Here is a 20,183-nt window from a genome sequence, read left to right as displayed (position 1 = left end):
GGATGGATGGAAACCAGATTTTCACCACTGTAACTTGAAGAGTAAAAGGAAATGCTTTTCAAAAAATAATTCTAGAGCAACTGGATTTCCACAGTGAAATGAAAAAGTAACCTAGATTCTGATTTTGCATTATTCAAAAAAGTATGCAGATAGATCACAGAATGGAACACAGACCTAACTATGAAACAAAAATGAAGATCTTCATGACTGTGAAATAAGCAAAGATTTCTTAAACAGGACACAAAACATGGTATTCAAAAAACTGATGAACTGGATTCAGGAAATTCTGTTTATCAAAAGACATCATTAATGTAAAAAAAAAAAAGTCACAGACTGAGAAGCTATTTGCAATACATAGATCCAACAAAGGATTCTAATCTAAAATAAAAAGAATTCCTACAGATCAATAAGATGACAATCCAATAAAAATATCAACACTTGAACAAGTACTGCATAAAACATATGAAAGGGTGCTCAACATTAATAATGAAGGAATGAAAAAGAAAACCATGAGCTACCATCTCACATCCACCAAAGGACTTAAAATGAAAAGAAAAAATAATATCAAGTGCTGGTGAAAATGTGAACTACAACTCCCACTGCTGGTGAGAGCGTACACTTAACTCCTTTGCTGTTGGTTACCTGGCAGGATTTACTAAAACTAATAAATGGCTATGCCATAGCTTTAAAATTCTAGTCTTAGATATATATACTCCTAAGTAAAATACTGCAAATGTCACTAAAAGATCTGTGTATGACTATTCATAGCAGCTCTCTTATTTCAGTAAAGTAAAATTTTATTTTGTAGTTATTTCCAAGACAAATGGATTAAATTGCCCAATTAATTGCACTGATTGCAGAAAATGTTCATGACCAAGTTTCTCTTAACAGAATATTTAGGATGGAAATGTCATGTCTAAATAGTTCAACCTGTAAGCATAAAGGATTAACATACAGAGACAAAAATTAAGCTGTTGAGTATTTTATTGAAACAGGATGCCCAAAGCACTATCACAGCCCGGTCACCTCCCTCACATGCCAAGGTGCTGCTGGGTGGCAGGAAAGGCCTAAAGCAGTGGGTGAGCTCAGATCCAACAGTCTCAGAGGTGCAGGACTCTGGACTCAGACACTGGTTATCAAAGCAAGAACCCAGTTGAGGAGACTCTTTAGTTGATAAATATTTAAGTGATAAAACGGGTTTTAAGAAATGAGAATGTACAAGAAGATCTGAATAGAAGAGGGCAGCCCGGGTGGCCCAGCGGTTTAGCGCTGCCTTCAGCCCAGGGTATGATCCTGGAGACCCGGGATCGAGTCCCAAGTCAGGCTCCCTGCATGGAGCCTGCTTCTCCCTCTGCCTGTGTCTCTGCCTCTCTCTCTCTCTCTCTCTCTCTCTGTCTCTCATGAATAAATAAATAAAATCTTAAAAAACATATATCTGAATAGAAGAGCTGGTGGCCCCTCCACTTCGGAGCCCTTCATGACTGATGGGCTTTGCAGAGGAGCCTTGAGGGGCTCACAACCAAAGACTCTCACGTGGACCAGCCATGGTCCCTGCAGATGGCATCAATGAGGCCTCCTCCTGGTTTATAATGCAAAAAAATCACAAGAAACAGGCTGACCTGCTCAGAATGATTTCCTTTTCCATTGGGGCACGAAGTACGGACATTTTAAATACTTTAGGTATTTGTACTTCTCTCTCCTCCTGGAGAAATGCAATGTAAATAATCTGTGGAGGGAAGACAGGGAAGGAGCCGTGTCCTTGGTGGCATCTGTGGGAGCCAGGCCAGGGGTTGAGGAGAGTGGTCACTTCAGGCAGCCCTCAGGACTAGGAGATCTTATCCAGAGGTATGAACCCCATGTCCCCAAGGATCCCAAGTGCCACTCAGCCATCAGGCCAGACCATCAAGTGAGTGATGCTGCCATTGGTGAGAGAGAGACAGAGTCAGCCTTATGGAGGGAACTGAAGCACCCAGCACATGATGTAGCAGATGACATTGGCATGGCAGATGAAGATCTCCTAACTGCCCTCTTGCTGCTTGGCATCTGCTGGGTGGATGTAGTTCCAGAAGATGGCCGCAATCCAGGCCCCATCTCTGTGATACACAGCCACAATTCAATCCAGGCTCCAGCTCTATGTTACACAGCTACAATTCAATCCAGGCTCCATCGCTGTGATACACAGCCTCAATCCAGGCTCCATTCACTGTGATACACAGCCTCGATCCAGCTCCATCACTGTGATATGCAGCCTCAACCCAGGCTCCATCTCTGTGATACACAGCTACTGGCTTCCAGTGGGAGGGACATGATTAAGTTGGGCTTGATGAGGGTACCTTCCCTTAGCAGGTCTGTGCTGACACTGCAGATTCCTGGAAGGTGTTTGCTGATGATATCAGTGGTTTCTATTGCATGGCTCATCGACAATTGGACAATTTTATTAAACTTCAACCCTAAGACAGCAAGTCAGAGCTGGGTTAGTTCAGCCTTTTCATGATCCAGAGTAGGTCATTTTCCTGGGAGGAATCCACATGGTTCTGGGAGTGCCTAAATAGAAAGATGGGTCACGTAGTCTTGGCCTCATAGTGGTCCAGCCTGAATATTAGTTCTTCTCTAAAGTCCAGGTTCCTCTTCTATAGGTTGACCAGGTTCTGTGGTTATTGCCTGGCCCAGTTGGGGTCATAAACACCTGGCCCATGGCAGGTGGCCTCCACCCATGCCGATGCCTTGAGTATGCACAGCTTTTTGTCCCCACCCACGCTGGGCTTCCCCAATACCACTGCCAAGGAGACCACAACAGCTGAGCCCCTCACCTGGGCACAAGCCACCAGCTGCCATGCCTATTGGAATTCCATGTCCACCTGATCTGCACCAGACCCACACCCATAGCAGCTTTATTTGTAATAGTCCAAATTAGAAAAAAACCATACATCTGTTAACAGAATGGATAGACTGTGGTATATTAATATAAGGGACTGCTACAGGAAAAAAAAATACATACACATGCATTAATATGGATGAATTTTAAAAAACTATACTGAATGAAAGAAGTCAGACAAAGGAATGCTCAATATTTGGCTACCCTTAAAGTCCAACAATAGATAAAACTAATCCGTAGACATGGAAATCAGTACTTCTAACAGAGGTACTAGCTGGGAGGTGCATGAGAATTTTCTCCTTCTGGCTGTCTTTCCTGACATGTGGCTATACAGGTATACATATATTCATCAAGTCATAAATGTATGATTGGCACATTTTATGTGCTTCCCCCCCCCCATGCATTTTATAACTCAGTAGAAACAGAAAAAGTACTTCATAAAAGATAAGCAGACTATTTTTACCTTATCAGTTGCCTAGTAAAGATCATTAGGTAAAAGCAAAATTATCTACTTAAAAACAAAACAAAGACCAAGCAAATTGTGCTATGTTTCTGTTTCACTGACCCCATAAGTCAAAATTAGACGTTCAAACCTTCTGCATTAATATCAATAAAAACTTAGAAGGAAAATTTGAAGAAGGTGGGAGCATATCAGTCCACAGGAGCTAAGTTGGTTGCTCAAGTGAAGACTCCATGTAGCATACTGGCAATGTATATGAAGCAATGTTAGTAGTGTGTTTTACCATAAATATACCTATTTAATAATTTTAACTATTTTTAGTAGGAAGGCACTATGGCATAAAAGAAATAGCAAGAGTTTTTAAATCAGACAAACCAGTTTTGCCACTTACTAACTAGACAATGTTGGGCAAGTTTCTTAATCTCTTTGATACTAAGTTCCTTCACAATTTAAAGCAGAGACAATAGTACTTACTTTGCAAAATTGTAGCACAATTACAGTAGGTATTTAAGAGTGGTAGCTATTTAGCAATATCTCTTTGTATGCAAAGTATCATGCTAGATACTGGAACCCTATCTCTAAGAACCTGACCAACTGGAAATGACATTTAGATATAAAGATTGGCAATGAAAGGTAAGAATTTAACAAGGGCTATCGATTACAAATTATAGGGTTCCTATCCAGCTAGGAGGATTGTGGAATGAGTATCCACTGAACAAAACCTGGAAAAGTTTTGGAAAATCCACTTAAGGCAGAGGAAACTGTATGAATAAGCCATAACCTCATAAACAGTGCAGTGACTGCAGGTTCTGATTAGTTAAGACAAACTGTGCCACTGGACTAATTCTAAGGAGTAAGACTACATACAAGGCTAGTAAAGCAACCTGGGACCAGATAGAAAGGGACCAATCATGCTAACTCAAGGACCTGTTTTCTCAAGTCCTGGGATATCACTAAAGGGTTTTTTTCAGGAATTGACTCTCCTAGTGGTCATTCTACACAAAAGTAGGGAAGGAAAATATCAATACAGGGAAAAATAGCAAAGGATGATAAGGGCCTAAACCAACATGTTGAGAGGAATGGGGAAAAAAAAAAATTAGAGCTTAATTTTATCAACTTTAAAAAAACGAACAGACACAGAGTTTCTCTGATTATTCAAGTGGGCCTGCCTTCAACTTTTAAAATGACTGACTGACTCATAAGCTCCTCAAGAGCAAAAAAATATCCAAAAGCAGCAAAATATATTGCCAGGCACACTGAAAGCAATCAATATATACTGCTTGCAAAAGAATCCTTTTAAATATTCCAAATATTGAAACCTCTAGGATAATACAATGTGCATGGTAAAACGTGCAGAAAAGCTAAATTCATTTTTTCATTCCTTTTGAGTGATTTTTTTAGTAATATATGTCGAGTATTAGATTTGCTCAAGTTCAATATTTTAGAAGACTCATTTGCAAAAGCTATCTGTATCTCTACCAAAAGACTTGGATACAAATCATTCTAGAAAGTTGAGAATACTGCCACTTTAGTTGCCAAGCTCTTGTGTAATTTTTGTTTTTAAGGAATCTATCATTCATTATGTCTTTTGCTATAGCAAAAAAGCGAAAAAAAAAAAAAAAAAAAACCAACTCCACCAGTGTAGGACTCATGAATATTACATGAAAAAAATTAAAAAGTTAAATCCATATCATATAAATATATGTAAGGTTCACCCAGGAGTATATAATTTAATAATTTATATAATAGTAAAATAATTAAAATGAGAATAACCTACATTAATAAAGAAAAAAATGAGTGCTTTCTAGGGGCTAAGCACAAGGCCTAGCTCTTTTTTTTTTTTTAATAAATTTTTATTTATTTATGATAGTCACACACAGAGAGAGAAAGAGAGGCAGAGACACAGGCAGAGGGAGGAGCAGGCTCCATGCACCGGGAGCCTGATGTGGGACTCGATCCTGGGTCTCCAGGATGGCGCCCTGGGCCAAAGGCAGGCGTCAAATCGCTGCACCACCCAGGGATCCCGGCCTAGCTCTATGTAAGAGCTCATTTAATCCTCTCAACAACCTTCCACGGTAGACACTTGTCATCTACAGATTTTATAGATGAGAAAATCCAAATATATAGAAGTGTCCAAGATTACACTATATGACAAGGAAAAGGTAGGACTAGGAACTGAACCCAGGCAGTCTAGCTCCAGAGTCAGAATTCCAGTTAATAAATGTAGAAAGAATGAAGGAAATAGAAAATCACCATTAGAATACCACAATAATTATTGCAGGCAAAATCAGTTGAATGCTAAAATTAGTGGGCTAAACTTTGAGAAATAGGACATTTGTACAACCTCAAAATATCTCTCTCAGAGTATTTATTGATTACTCATGGTAGTTTTAACATATATCCACAAATCACTTGATACTTTTCCCTCTCGCCCCTTTGAGTGTGGACTTCTAACAAAATTGAATACAAGGGAAAAGTAGTAATGTGTTACAATGGATAAACTCGGCAGACACTGTCTAAACTATGTGATTTAGGTTAACATGTTGATGTGGCTATCCTATGCTTCCAGATAAGGAGGCAATGAAAAGAGTACAACATTCCTGTGGTACTCTTCCCCTAAAGTCCAAAACCTCAGCCTAATTGTGAGAATACATTGGAAAACCCAAAATGAGGGATGCTCTACAAAATACGAAAAAGGCAATGTCCAAAATGAAAACATTTTCACAGATTGGAACAGGCTAGAAAGACATGACAACTAAATACAATATGGAATATGGATTAGATCCTGCAAAAGGAAAAGGACACTAGTTGGAAAAACTAAGGAAATCTGAATAAAGCAGGTCATTTAGTAAATAGTATTGTGCCAAGGTTTCTTAACTTTGGTAAATGTATCCTGGTTATGTAAGATGTTAACATTAGAGGAAGCTGGGTGAAGGGTATATACTATCTTTGCAAATCTTTTGTAAATCTAAAATCATTTTATAATTAAAAGTTTTTAAAAATTCAATATCCATTTGTGAAAACAAATGTCAATAAGCCAGGAATAGAAGAAAGTATTCTCAATCCAGTAAAAGGCATCTATAAAAAAAAAAAAAAGAAAAAGTACAGTAAACATCACTCTTTAAAAAATTTTATTTATTTATTCATGAGAGAGACAGGGAGAGAGAGTGAGAGGCAGAGACACAGGCAGAGGGAGAAGCAGGCCTCATGCAGGGAGCCTGACGTGGGACTCAATCTCGGGTCTTCAGGATCATGCCCTGAGCTGAAGGCGGCGCTAAACTGCTGAGCCACCCGGGCTGCCCAGTAAACATCATTCTTAATAGTGAAACATTGAGGTTATCCTCCAAAGCTGCCTATTTTATTGCTTCTGTTAAATACTGTTCTGGTGTTCCCAGTCAGTGCAATAAGGCAGGAAAAAGAAAAAGGTATAGAGATTAGAAAGGAAAAGTTAAAGTTTTTTTTTTTTTTTCCAGATGATATTGTGCATTTAGGAAATCAACAATCTACAAACTACTAGAATTGAAAAATGAATTTAGTGAAATCAGAATACAAGCTCAATATACAAAAATCTACTATACTTTTATATACTAGCAAGATGGCTGGAAACAAAATTGAAAAAAGATACCATTTACAATAGCATAAAAACAAAACCTCAAATGCATCAGAATAAGTTTAATGATGCAGAAGTCCCCTATACTAAAAACTGAAACAATGGTGAGAATAATTGAGCTTATTCGATGGAGAGATATATTATGCTTATAAATTGGAAGATTCTCTTAAGATCTCCATCCTCCTAAAATTGTTCTGTAGAGGCAAAGCAACCCCAGTCAAAAGTGTGGTAGACTTTTTTTTTTTTTTTAATAGGTGTTCACAAGCTGATTCCAAAATTTATATGGAAATTAATAGCATTTAAATAGCCAAAACAATTCTTAAAAAGAAAAAAAATTAGAAGGTTTACACCACTGTATGTCAAGACTTACTATATACTACAATCAAGAAAGTTTGATATAGATAGAAGAATTGATAAATAGTCCAAGTGGAAAAGAATAGAGCTCAGAAACAGACCCAAATGTATGATCATTCATTTTCAACAAAGGGACCGCTGCAATACAATGGAAAAAGGGCTTTTCAATAAATAAAGAGCAGATCAAAGTCCATATGGAAAATCTTGACACCCCTCATCTTAAACCACACACAAAAATCAATTAGAAATAAGTCAAAGACCTAACTGTGAGAACTAAACTGTAGTTTCTGGAGGAAATCATAGACAAATGTATTTAGGACCTTCAGGGTAGGCAAAAATGAGGGTGGGGAAAAAAAAATCTGTGGGCAGAGTGCAAAAAACACTAGTTCTCCACCCGCACCCGTAACACTGATATATTAGACTTCATTAGAGTAAGTTTGCTCATCCCAAGGTAACATTAAGAGAATAAATATTCAAACTTTAGGCAGGTAGAAAATATCTCCAAACACATACCAGATAAAGATTTCCTATCCAGAATATATAAGGAACTAAAATCATTGACAAAAGATAACTTGCTAAAAAAAAGTAGGCAAAAGATTTGAACAGTACTTCACAAAGGGAATCTGAATGGCCAGTAAATATATACAAAGATGTTCAACATTATTAATATTCACAGGAATGCAATCAACTTACCCTAAGACCATCAATTTAGCTCCTTGGTAAATATCCATAAAATATGAGTATATGTTTGCCAATGTCAATTTCAAGAACATTTGCAGAAACTGTATTTATAATGACCCAAACAGCAAACTCCTCAAATGGTCATCAACAAGAGAATGGATAAATGAATTGTGGTCCACCCACATAATGCAATACTATACAAGAAGGTCACCAAACTTTTTCTTTGGCCCTCTGAAGGGCCAAATAGTAAACAGTTTAGGCTTTATAGGTTATACAGTCTCTGTTTTAACTATTCAACCCTGCTGAATAGACATGTTCATATCCAAGAAAATTTTATATACCAAAATATCTTGTGGGCTAGCATTGGCCCACAGGTCATAGTTTGCCACCCCTTGTTAGAAATCGAACAAAAAACTACTTAGACATGCAACCTGATCTCAAAAATATCCTGTGAACAAAAGAAGACAAACGCACATGAACACATGCACGCACACGCACACACAAACACCATAGGATTCCATTTATATGAATGAAGTTCAAGAACATGTGAAAATAATTCATTGTGATAGAAGTCAGGACAGTAGTTTACTTGGGGAGAGGAGTGGTACCACTGAGTAGAAGAGACAGGAGGGAATTGTTGAAGGGATAAAATGTATTCTAACTTTATCTAGGTGGTGATCACACAACCATACACAAATGTAAATTTCATTAAGCTGTATACTTTATTTTTGTGCCTTTATTATACATAAACTATAGCTCATTTTGGAGAAAACAAAACTGGACAAAAATCAGAATACAGATCTGAAGAAATTCTATAGAATTCAACATGGACAAAAAATATATAAAACCTAGATTAAAAGAAATGGGGAGACTGAGCAGCAAGTCTAACAGAAGTCTAATCAGAGTTTTGAGAAAAGAATAGGAAAAAAATGGACGGAAAGCTACATAGAAAGAAAAAACATGAAACTTTTGAGAATTGGTGAAACACAAACCTTAGAGGCAGGGAACAATAAAACCAGGAAAAATGAAACATCCACACCTGACACATTGTCATTAAACAGTAAAACAGAAAAGACCTTAAAAGCAGGAAAAAAAAAAAATAGATTAACAACAAAAAAGTTATTTGAGATAACTGTAACATGGAAAGCAGAAGTCAATGCAAAGAGACCTCCAAAGAACTGAGAAAGAAACTGCCAGCCTGGAATTGTATGGCAAACAAATACCATCATTCAAATGAGTAAAAGACATTTCCAGATAAAGTTTGCCATCAACATTCCTTTAATAAACAAGCTTCTAAAATATACTTGACAAAGGAAAAGGATCTGAGATCAAGAAGAAATGACAAAGGATACACACACACACACACACACACACACACACACACACACAAAAGATGTTGAATTTACAGGAGAAAAAAAATCAAGGTGTAATTAAAACTCTAGATGACAAAAACATGTAATTAACTGATGTCAAAGCAACCTAGGTTTCTTGAATTATTTTCAAGTAGAATTAATAAACTTTAGATGAAGTTTACATTAAAATTTTAAAGAAAATTCCTAAAAGAAATAAAAAAAAAAAAACAATTTTCATACTAGTTACAAGGAAAACAGAATAAGAAAAAAATCCAAAGGATAGCAAAGAGAACACACACATACACACACACAGAAAATAGAAAACAGCCATAAGACAGAATGTTAACTTTAATCTTAAATATATCATTAATTATATTTTACCTAATTGGACTGAGAGCTCCATTAAAAGACAAAGACTATCAGAGAAGAACAGAAATAACAATCAGGTTTCATCTGTGCGAAGGACACATTCTAAACAAATGCTAAAAGGTGTGACTAGAGTATTCTAAAACAAAATTGATCTTAAGGTAATAGGTGTTGGGTGGTGAGGCAGAAAACATTGCCGTAGAATGACACAAAGTTCATTTTATGGAGAAAATAGAGCAATTCCACGCTTGCTTTATAAAAGCTGTAAGTACAGTATATACAAAGTGACAGAATTACAAGAAATGAGAAAATTCATTATTTTATTGTGATCTTTTTTGTTACACTTCTCAGTAATTGATAACGCAAACAAACCAAAAAATTAGTAAGGCTAAAAAGATTTGAGCAGCACAAGTCTTATGCTTGATCCAAGATGTGTGTGCCTGTGTATTTTTTATACCTACCTTGCCCCAAAAGTCTGCGAGTACATATTCTTCTCAATCATTCAAGGCACAGTTGAAAAACTAACCATGAGGCCACAAAGCAATTCTCAAATTTCAAAGAATCGGTAGCATAGAGTCCTCATTTGCTGACTACAGTGTAAGTTAGAAATCAATAACAAAAGGATAACTCACAAAACCTTCCACATTTGGAACTAGAAAATGCTTCTCAAATCTTATGGGGAAAGAAAAAAATTATAATGAAAAACTTTTTAATTCTTAGAACTGAAAAAATATATAGAAATAGCAACACTAAATAAAAATGTGTAGTATTTGTGGAGGCCAAGCTATGACCAGAGTAAAGAACCCAGAAATGAGCCCAAGCATATCTAGGAATATGTATAGGACGGAGGTGGCACTGCAACCACTCGTACGGGGATAAATGCCACTCCACATGGGAAAAGGAAAACAAATTCTTCTTGATCTCACAACATAAATCTAAAAAATAGGTATCTATACACATACAAGTCAGGTAAATTAAAGAACTACATGTATAAAAAAAATGGAAACTTTAAAACTTAAAAAAGATTTCAAAACACATTTCCCTAATAATACAGAAGAATATCTTAAGATACGAAAGCACAAAGAAAAGATTGTCTGCAGTTTATATAACCAACAAAGGATTTGTACCTTGAACAATGTTTTCCAACAGAAATTGCTGCAATGGTGCAAGTGTTTTGTTATATAATATAGTACAGTATAATATAAAATAATACAGTAAAATATAATAGCCACTAGTCATGTGTGGCTACTGAGCACTTGGAATGTGGCCTAGAGTGACCGAGGAATTGAAACTGTTGAAGTAAATATGACAGCATGTTAACATTTAAAAATCCTTTGTGAAGGTCCATGAAGGTCCACCAGGTCCTTATACACTTTTTTAGTATTTACATTTTTCATTAAAAGCACTTTATTCCAGCTCATATTACTACATAAAATATAATTTCAATTCTGTAAAAAATACGTTAACAGTCGCTTTTCAGAAAGCAAACATACCAAATGTTCACAATATTGTCTGTGATTGATTTTTTCTTCTATTTAAAAAAATTAAGATATAAAAACACATAAAGGATTTAATGAACACAAGTGCATCCACTCCAGAGTTTATGAAATAAAACATTACGGCTCCTGTGTAAATTCCCTAGGTACCTTTCCTGATCACAACTTTTCTCTTTTTAAAGAAAAGCTGGCAAATATGAGTAATAGACTAGAGTCCTGTCTTCAGACTTCTTCATTTCACAACACTCACATTTAAACAGGTTTTGGGGAAAACTTAATATACAGACATTACATGTATCACTTAACAAAGAGTTATAAAGCAAACACTCGTGTAACCATTGCCCAGGTCAGGAGATAAAGCATTTCCAGCATCCCATAAGTCTTCAGTAGGTCCCTTCTGAATTGCAACCGCCCTTTCACCCCCTAAGAGATCATCAGCTTGACTTTTAGGGGTATCAACTTATTCACAATTTCTCTTTACCACTTTTAATGCCTATATATGCATCTCTAAAACAACAGCTTTATTTTACCATGTTCTGAATTTCTCATAGAATACTGAATGATATCATCTTCAACAACTTGTTTTTTTTTGTTTGTTTGTTTGGTTTTGGGGGTTTGTTTTTTGTTTTTGGCTCCACATTATTGAGACACATTTACGTTGAAACACAAAACTACTTCATTCACCACTGTTCTGCGTAGTTCCCACCTTATGAATATAATTTACCTTTCTCCTCCAGATAGACATGAAGGTTGCTTCCAGCTTTGAGGTATTACAAATAACACTACGGTAAACCCTCTTGTACACATCTGATTGTGTATATGTATGAAAATTTATCTAGGGCAGTGGCTTTCAAACTTTTTTGACCATGACTCATACTAAGGAATGACGTTTTACATCATGACACACATCTGTGTGTGTATAAAACCGAGAGGGGAAAAAAAAAAAAAATTCATGAAGCAAATACCCAATGACCTGAGACACATTCTGTTATTTTCTATTCTCTGTTATTTCGTGTTTTTACCAATTCTGATCGTTATCCACTTAACTGATTTCACGACTAAGATGGGCTTCTAACTCTGAAAAACATCGCTCCAGAGGATAAATACCTAGGGGTGGAACTGCCCTACCGTGGAAGGAACACGAACGTCGGACGTGGTCAACTTTTCTAGATCCTTAAACTTTTAAATAAATGTGCTTATCTGAGTGCCTACAAATTCACCACTCTGTCGTTTCAGAGCTAAAGCGGTGAAACATCAGATGGTTTTATCTTCTCCTTCGGTCATAAAATAGCATTAATCACTTACCATGTGCTATGTATCCACTGGACTCCGCGAGACGGATGGGTTAATACGCAGGGGGGTGGGGAGGGCAGAAGGGACCCGGACCTCAGCGAGGCCCCAGAAAGCTCACAGGAGGGGCCTCCGATCCTGCCTGGGGAGGGAGGGGTTAGGGAAGGATTCCTGGAAGAAGGAGGACCTAAGCTGAGTGCTTCTATTTTTAATTTTTATTGGTTTCCTAAAACATAAAAGTAACACATTTGTTGGGGGGCGGTGGGGGGGGGGAGTCCAAATTACATTAGTGTATTAATTAAGGAGTAAAAATCCCCCCTCCCTTCCCACCACCGCTGTCCTTAAAGTTTGATGCTTGAGACCAAACAACCAAAGTTGCATTATCAGTTAGTTATTCTAATCTAGGAAATTTGGGGGGAGGGGGGGAGCCCACATTTTTAAATAGTTTCAAGGGTGCCTCTGACAGAGCCCATGATATTAAAGCATAACTCGAATCCCACTTCCCATAATGAAGGTAAATGCAAACATTCCGTGTTTAGTCACATTATTACTTTTAAGAGACTTTTTTTTTTTTTGGCCTCTTGGCAAGGCGAGAGTGCCAGTTTTCAAAAATCAAGTCTATTTACCACATACCCAATAGACACACAAACGCCTCAAAAAGTGGCACGAGAAACGACCGGCTGAAGGAATGTTTTGTTCGAGTCCAGTTGGCTCGGCCGGTGACACCCTGCCGGAGTCTCTCGCTCGGTCCTGAGGCGCCCGGACCCCGTCACGTACGCGGCGCGGCGGCGGCGGCACCGGCACACCCTCCCCAGCGCGGCACGCAGCCCGGGACGGTCCTCGCGCCGCGGCAACGCCGCCGCCCCGCCGCCCCGCCGCCGCCCCGCCGCCCCGCCGCCCCCAGGCCCGCCGCGGGCCCCGCCGCCCCCACAGCCGGGCCGCGAGCACCCCGCCACCTACCCTGCGGGGTCACGGGCCCCCCGGAACTCAGGCGAGGCAGCTCGGGCGCGCCGCCTCCGCGGCCATGACGGCGACCCGGGGAAGCACCCCGCGCGCCAAGGCCCGCGGTCCGCCGGGCTGGGAGGAGAGCCGCCCCGTCCGTCCGTCCGTCCGTCCGCCAGGAGACTGAGGCCAGAAAACGCCCCAGACGTGTCTAAATCAAGGCTCGGGGCGGTCCCGACGGGCTGAATGACAAATGGCAGATGCCGTGGGCTTTGCCGCCCTCGGCAGCCGCGAGGATGGCTGCGCCGAGGAGGCCGCGCACAGGCGGAGCCCGGGAGCCGGAACGGCGCGTCCGCGAGGAGGGCGCTGGGGCCCCTGGCGGGGGCGTCACGTGGCAGGAGGAGGCCCCGCTGGGGAGCCGGGGGGTCGGCGGCCTGGGCGGAGGAAGAGGACCGGCGCCCGGACGCCCGGCCCATGGCGTCGTCCGTGTGGGCTCCGCCGGGGTCGCCCAGGTGCGGAGCTGGCGCAGGTAGACCCGCGCGGTCCCGGAGGCTGTCCGCCCGCGTCCCCGCCAGGATGAGCCGCCCCGAGCCAAAGCGTAAGGGAGAAACACGACAGATGCTAGGAGCACGCTGCCATAAGCCCGACTCGCTCACCTCCTCTCCGGGCGGCGTTGGAGCCATGGCAGCCTGACCGTGGCCGCTGGAGTGAGCCGGGCACCGTGGGGCGCCTCCGCAGGTACACAAGTGTGGTCCTCGAGACGAGCCCGGCAGAAACGCCGAACTCCCGTCTTTCAGAGCGAGACACGAAGGCACACAGACGTCGGACGGGAATCGCTTTACAGTTACGGAATCAGACCCTACGTACGCTCTAAGTAATTTGCAATTTTTCACGTTGCTTGAATTTAAGGAAAAGAAACTGACGCAAATCTCCGGCGGTCGCTTCCTTCCCTGCAAGATATACGTTCCTAAAAAAGACCTATGAAAACGTTAAGTGAAAGGCGACAACAACTCACTACATATTTCAGAGCGTCTCAGAGCTCCGAAACACAACGTTAATAGCATCTTAACAATTCCACCCACCTTCACTGCGATCTTCCAATTTCCACTGCTTATAGTACTTGGGCTGACTCGCCCTTAGGACGTTTACAAGTGTTCTCCCACCTTATTCTCCCAGATGTTCAGTCTTGATTCTGTATTTAAATGAATTCAGTAGTCATCATAACTTACGCATTCCTAAATTCTTGATTTTTATTTAAGGGCCTGCTCTTTTTCAAAGTAGTTCTTCTTAAGGAGAGGTCAGAGAGCACCTTAATGTTTTATCTTTTTTTTGTTTTGTTTTGTTTTGTTAGCTCTACACATAAACTGAGAAGGGTAAATATTTTGGATTCACACCTTTCTTTAATACCTAAAAGGACAAAGAGGCAATTGCTCCATTGATTATTGAGAATCAGATTTTGTGGAGAGATCTGAATCCTATGCAATACTTCTCTGGGACGTGATTTGATTTTTCTACTTGGATGCCTAAGATTTTTTTTTTTTTTATCATTAAAACTCTTTACAGCCTTATCCGCGCTATGTCTCTGTCAGTTATTCAATATCAGTCCCCCCCACCCCTGTATATAGTATGATCTTCCAGTTTATGGAATCCATTCTCCTTTTCTTGGAATACTGTCCCATCCCTATCATACATCTTAGTTTATCTTTCATCAATTGGGTTTTTTTTTTTTTACTTCAGTCACTAGTTATACTTGATTTTTTATCCTTCCACATTTTCTTGTGATTTGCACTCACTCTGATTCTCTCAAAAATATTCTGTTCATTTTTTCTAGTTTACTTCATTTTAAAATCATGTTGTTTTGATCCTCAATTTTCTTAACCATGCAATTTCCTTTTCATCACATTCTCATCTTTTATTGTCCTCGAGCTGTTGTAAGTAATCTGTATCTTTTTTTTTTTTTCTGTAATGTGAAACACAAATAAGGAATACAAATTTCTGCTCATTGGTTGTTTTCTTCCAGCCTTGGTTTTTAGTCTGTCTTCTATATGCTGTTTTCCTTGCTTCCCACTCCCATGTTATATAGCATATTTGCATAACAGCTATGTCATATCTTTTATCTTGTTTATCCTTACAAGTTAATACCAGACCTTGTATTTGCACTAATATGCTAGGATTGAATTCCTGGTACACTTTCCTCTTCACTTGAGATGTGTCCGTCTTCTCTATCCTGAGCTTCAGTTTTAGGGCTGAGTGTTGGTGCTATCTACTTTTCTGTGACCTGTTTTAGGATGAGGGGAGGGATGATGGAAGGTTGTAGAACTCAGCCTGAAACAGAGCATAGACCTTGCTGGGGGAAGCCAGTCATCACTTCTGAAATTTCTTTAAATCCTCAGCAGCCCTCCTTCAGACCAGCCAAGGAGTATCCCCTATCTGTGAACTTTGGTTCATTTGCCCATTTAACACGGTACCCCAGGAGGTAGCAAACTTTCTTGCTTCTGGCAAAATCCAACAGTGGTACATAAAGATTCCTTGATGTCTTACAAGGATGCTGCTGACTTCTCTCCCAACTGGAGGACATTTGTGAAAATTTGGTCTGATCACCTTTTTCCTCGGTATGTCTTGCATAGGTTATAGTCACAACAAATTAACAGGATCTCTGATATCTTTGCTTTGCCATCCCTTCTCACATTTTACATTACGAGGTTGTACAGCAGGATACCTGGGTGGCTCAGCTGTTGAGCGACTGCCTTTGGCTCAGGTCGTGAGTCCTAGGATCGAGTCCACATCGGGCTCCCGTCAGAGAGCCTGCTTCTCCCTCTGCCTAGGTCTCTGCTTCTGTGTCTTTCATGAATAAATAAAATCATAAAAATATAAATAAATCATATGTCATATATATGGCTGTACAGTACTTCCTTCTTTGGTTGCAGCAGATGAGTTTACTTTCTCATCTCATGGTTTAGAATTTTAATTTTGATTTTTTTAAGTGTTTGTGCCATATTTATCCATAAGTCAGTTGATCAGAGTGTCTGTCTCGTTGGTAATGAATTATATGAAAATCTTTTTTTATCTTCAAGTCATTCCCACAAAGTTCTTTAAAGATCTGTATGTTTACTTGGTAACTGTAATACCATCCTCTTCTTCCCCAAGCCTTCCTTCAATGACATATGCCTTTGGATTACGTATGATGTGCCCCAAAAAAGGTTCTGGGGAGTGATTACAAACTCAAATCTCTATGAAGTTTAAAACAATGAAGAATGGGATTACAGTAAAGTGAGAAGAACATTCTTTGTGTAAGGGGCAGATGCTATATAGCTCAGGACAATCACTGCCATATTGGAATTCAGGGCACTGTTGCCAAATCTGTATAATTCAGGACAAGTACGATATCTAGTGTTTTAATATAAAATTTCCTAATTTTGAAACAGTACAAAGGCCAAATGAACTATCTCTCAAGGCCAAACTGGACTCAAGGGTTACGAGTGTGGTCCCAGTTACAGTAAACCACTCAGCATAAATTCCATGATCTCTGTTTTATTCTTCTAAGCATTTTGAGATAGAGGCTTATTCTGCAGACTCTTCAATGACTTAAAATGTCTTTAGAATATATAAAGCAAGAAGATTCATGCTGACATATTTACAATTTGATATAACATGTCAGACGCCAGTACTTTTAGGAACAGATGTTACTAGGGGTAACAGTTATGATTGGGCTAAAATCAATACCATATGAGCAGAGTATTTATATAGATTATGACAACGTTAACAAAATAGTAAGAAAAAAATATTTTCAATTGATGCAGAAATGGCATTTGACAAAGTCCAACACCCATTCTTGGGGGGGGGGGGGGGGCGGGGAATAAACCAGGAGAGAAAAGAAACTTCCTCAGCCTGATAATGGACATCTTTGTTTCCTAGAGCTGCTGCAATAGATTACCTCAAGTTTGTGGCTAAAACAAGAAATTTATTCTCACGGTCCTGGAGGCCAGAAGTCCAAAATCAAGGTGTCAGCGGGGCTTCACTCCCCCTAGTGGCTCTAGAGGAGAATCCTTCCTTGCCTCTTCCAGCTTTTGGAGACCCTTGGCATTCTCTGGTTTCCTTGGCTTCCTTGGCTTCTGGCCACATCACTCCAACTTCCGCCACTGTTGTCACATTGCCCACTCCTCTGTGTGTGATGTGTTTTCTCTTCTGTGTGTCTGTCTTAGCAGATACTTGCCATTGGATTTAGGATGCACCTGAATTACTTGGAATGATCTTATCTCAAGATCTTTAATTTAATTACATCTACAAAAAAAGGTTTCTTTCCAAATGAAGTAACATTCTCAGTTTGGGGGATTAGGACATGGGCATATCTTTGGGGGGGGCATCTCTCAACCTTCTGTAATGGACAAATCCAGTCAGTTTTGCTGTAAAAATTGACAAGCTGATTCTAAACTTCATAAGGAAATGAAAAGAACCTAGAGTAGCAAAAAGGGGAAATAGGAACAAATTTGGAAGAATTACACTACCTGATTTTAAGACCTATAGAGCCATAATAATGAAATCAGAATGGTACTGGCATAAGGATAAATGGAACAGTATATGGGGTCCAGAAATTGTCCCACACATATGATCTATTGATCTTGGACAAAGGTACAACATAATTTTGGTGGAAAAGATAACCGATGTGAGAACTGGTTATCTGTATGGAGAAAAAAAAACCTTAAACTTATACTTCACATCACACACAAAAATCAAATCAAATTAGAGCACAGACCTAAATAAAAATAAGAAAAAAACTTTTAGAACTGCCCTGTCCAATAAAGTATTTAGTAGCTATGCTATTGAACACTTAAAATGTGACTAGTCCAAACTGAAATGTGCTATAAGGATAAACTATAGTCTAGCTTTTGAAGACTTAGGATAAAAGGAGAATGAAAATATCTCAGTGGTTTTATATTGATTACTTGTTGAAATAATATTTTGGATATAGTGGTTTAAATAGAATATGTGATCAAAATTAACTTGAACCGTTTTCTTTTTTACTTTTTTAATGTGGCTACTTAAAACTTAAAGTTATATATGTGGCTCACATAATAGTTTCATTTGATGGCACTCTTCTAGAAGAAAACCTAGGAATAGCAAAGACTGCTTGGGTAAGGACACAAAAAGCAACGATCATGGGAGAATAAATTAGTAACTGGATTTTACCAAAAATAAGATCTTCGTGGGATCTTCAAAAGAAACTAGAAATTGAAAAGCCAACTCACATACTGGGAGAAAACTATTTGTAATACATATATCTGACAAAGGACTTGTATCAGAATATTTTAAAAAGGCATACAACTCAATAATACAATAAATAATGCCATAAAAGTGGGCAAAGACTTGAAAAGATACTTCACCAAAGAAGATATTCGAATGACCAGTAAGTACATGAATGACTCTCGATGTCATTTCACCAATGACTGGTACAAATTAAAATCACAATGAAATACCACTATATACCCACTGAAATGGCTAATATTTAAAAGACTGACAATGTCAAGCATTCTCAAGGATATGAGAAATCTAGAACTCTCATACATTAATGGTGGGAATGTCAAATAGTACAGCCACTCTGAAAAACTGTTTAAAAGTTTCTTACGGGGGCACCTGGGTGGCTCAGTGGTTGAGCATCTGTGTTTGGCTCAGGGCGTGATGCTTGGGTCCTGGGATCGAGTCCCACATTGGGCTCCCCGCAGAGAGTCTGCTTCTCCCTCTGCCTATGTCTCTGCCTCTCTCTCTGTGTCTCTCATGAATAAATAAAATTTTTAAACAAAATATAAGTTTCTTTTAATTTTTTCTTTTAATGTTAAACATATACTTATTATATGCCCAGCAATCCCTAGGTATTTATCAAAAAGAAATAATAATTTATATGTACAAAGACTTATACACAAAGATTCACATTAGCCCCAGTCTGGAAACAAATAAATTGTTAAAAATGAGCAAACTAATGATTATTTCATAGATGAATCTAAAAAATGTTACACTGAGTTTAAAAAGCCATACATAAAATGCTATATGATTCCATTGATAGGAAACTTTAGGGGGACAAAAACTAACCTATAGTAATAAAAAACAGATCAGTAGTTTCCTAGAACGTATGGAGATGGGGCATGAGAGAATGCTGTAAGGTAATAGAAATGTTCCATATCTTGATCAGGGAGATGATTACATGGATCTAAATATTTGTCATACTTCACCAAATACTAACACTTCTAATAAGTACATTTTGTTATATGTAAAGTAAACCTCAATGAAGTTGGTTAAAATTTTTCTATTCTTACTCGCATGGAATGAGGAGAAAGAAATCATGAGAATGTTTTTTATCACCATAGTTTGGCTTAGTATTTACCTTCTGATTTTTTGTTAACTCTTTTTGTCACTTCTCCCTTATACATTATCAGTTCATTTTCTCACCTGTGAAGGTTGAAGTGGTAGAGACAAAACTCCAACCCACATCTTCCCTCAGACTCCTAAGCCAGTGTTCTTTCATGATACAAGCAGCCAAAGGAAGCAATCACATTATACAGTTTACATTCTGCTTAACAGACTTAAACCATACAATTTGAAAAAATATTCTAGTGAATTCAACTCAACAAATATTCAATAAGTGTTTAGATTTCATTTTCTCTAACCAAAATATAAGTAACACCTTAAAACATAAATAAACCTTTGATTCTTTCGAGGTCCGTGGCTTCTGGCCAAACCTCTCTCTCACTGGCCTTATGCTGGC

General features: G+C 38.9%; 1 protein-coding gene across 21 annotated transcripts in view; it reads right to left on the bottom strand.

Moving 5' to 3' along the window:
• The window catches only part of PLAGL1 (PLAG1 like zinc finger 1), a 73,255-nt gene extending 58,782 nt beyond the window's left edge, over positions 1 to 14,473 (bottom strand). For 8 of the 21 annotated variants that reach the window (XM_025997946.2, XM_072719264.1, XM_072719303.1 and 5 more), the window contains exon 1: positions 13,445 to 13,771. The gene's annotated coding sequence lies outside the window, so the exon portion shown is untranslated. Of the gene's footprint in view, positions 1 to 13,444; positions 13,813 to 14,082 lie in introns of those variants that run through there. The other 13 variants (XM_072719234.1, XM_072719349.1, XM_072719320.1 and 10 more) reach the window with 7 other exon arrangements.
• Between the last annotated feature and the right edge of the window lie 5,710 nt (positions 14,474 to 20,183).

This window comes from Vulpes vulpes, chromosome 1 (genome assembly GCF_048418805.1).
Source record: "Vulpes vulpes isolate BD-2025 chromosome 1, VulVul3, whole genome shotgun sequence".
Lineage (NCBI taxonomy): Eukaryota > Metazoa > Chordata > Mammalia > Carnivora > Canidae > Vulpes > Vulpes vulpes.
Note: the sequence above shows the minus strand (reverse complement) of the source record. Positions and strands in the feature narration are given on the sequence as shown.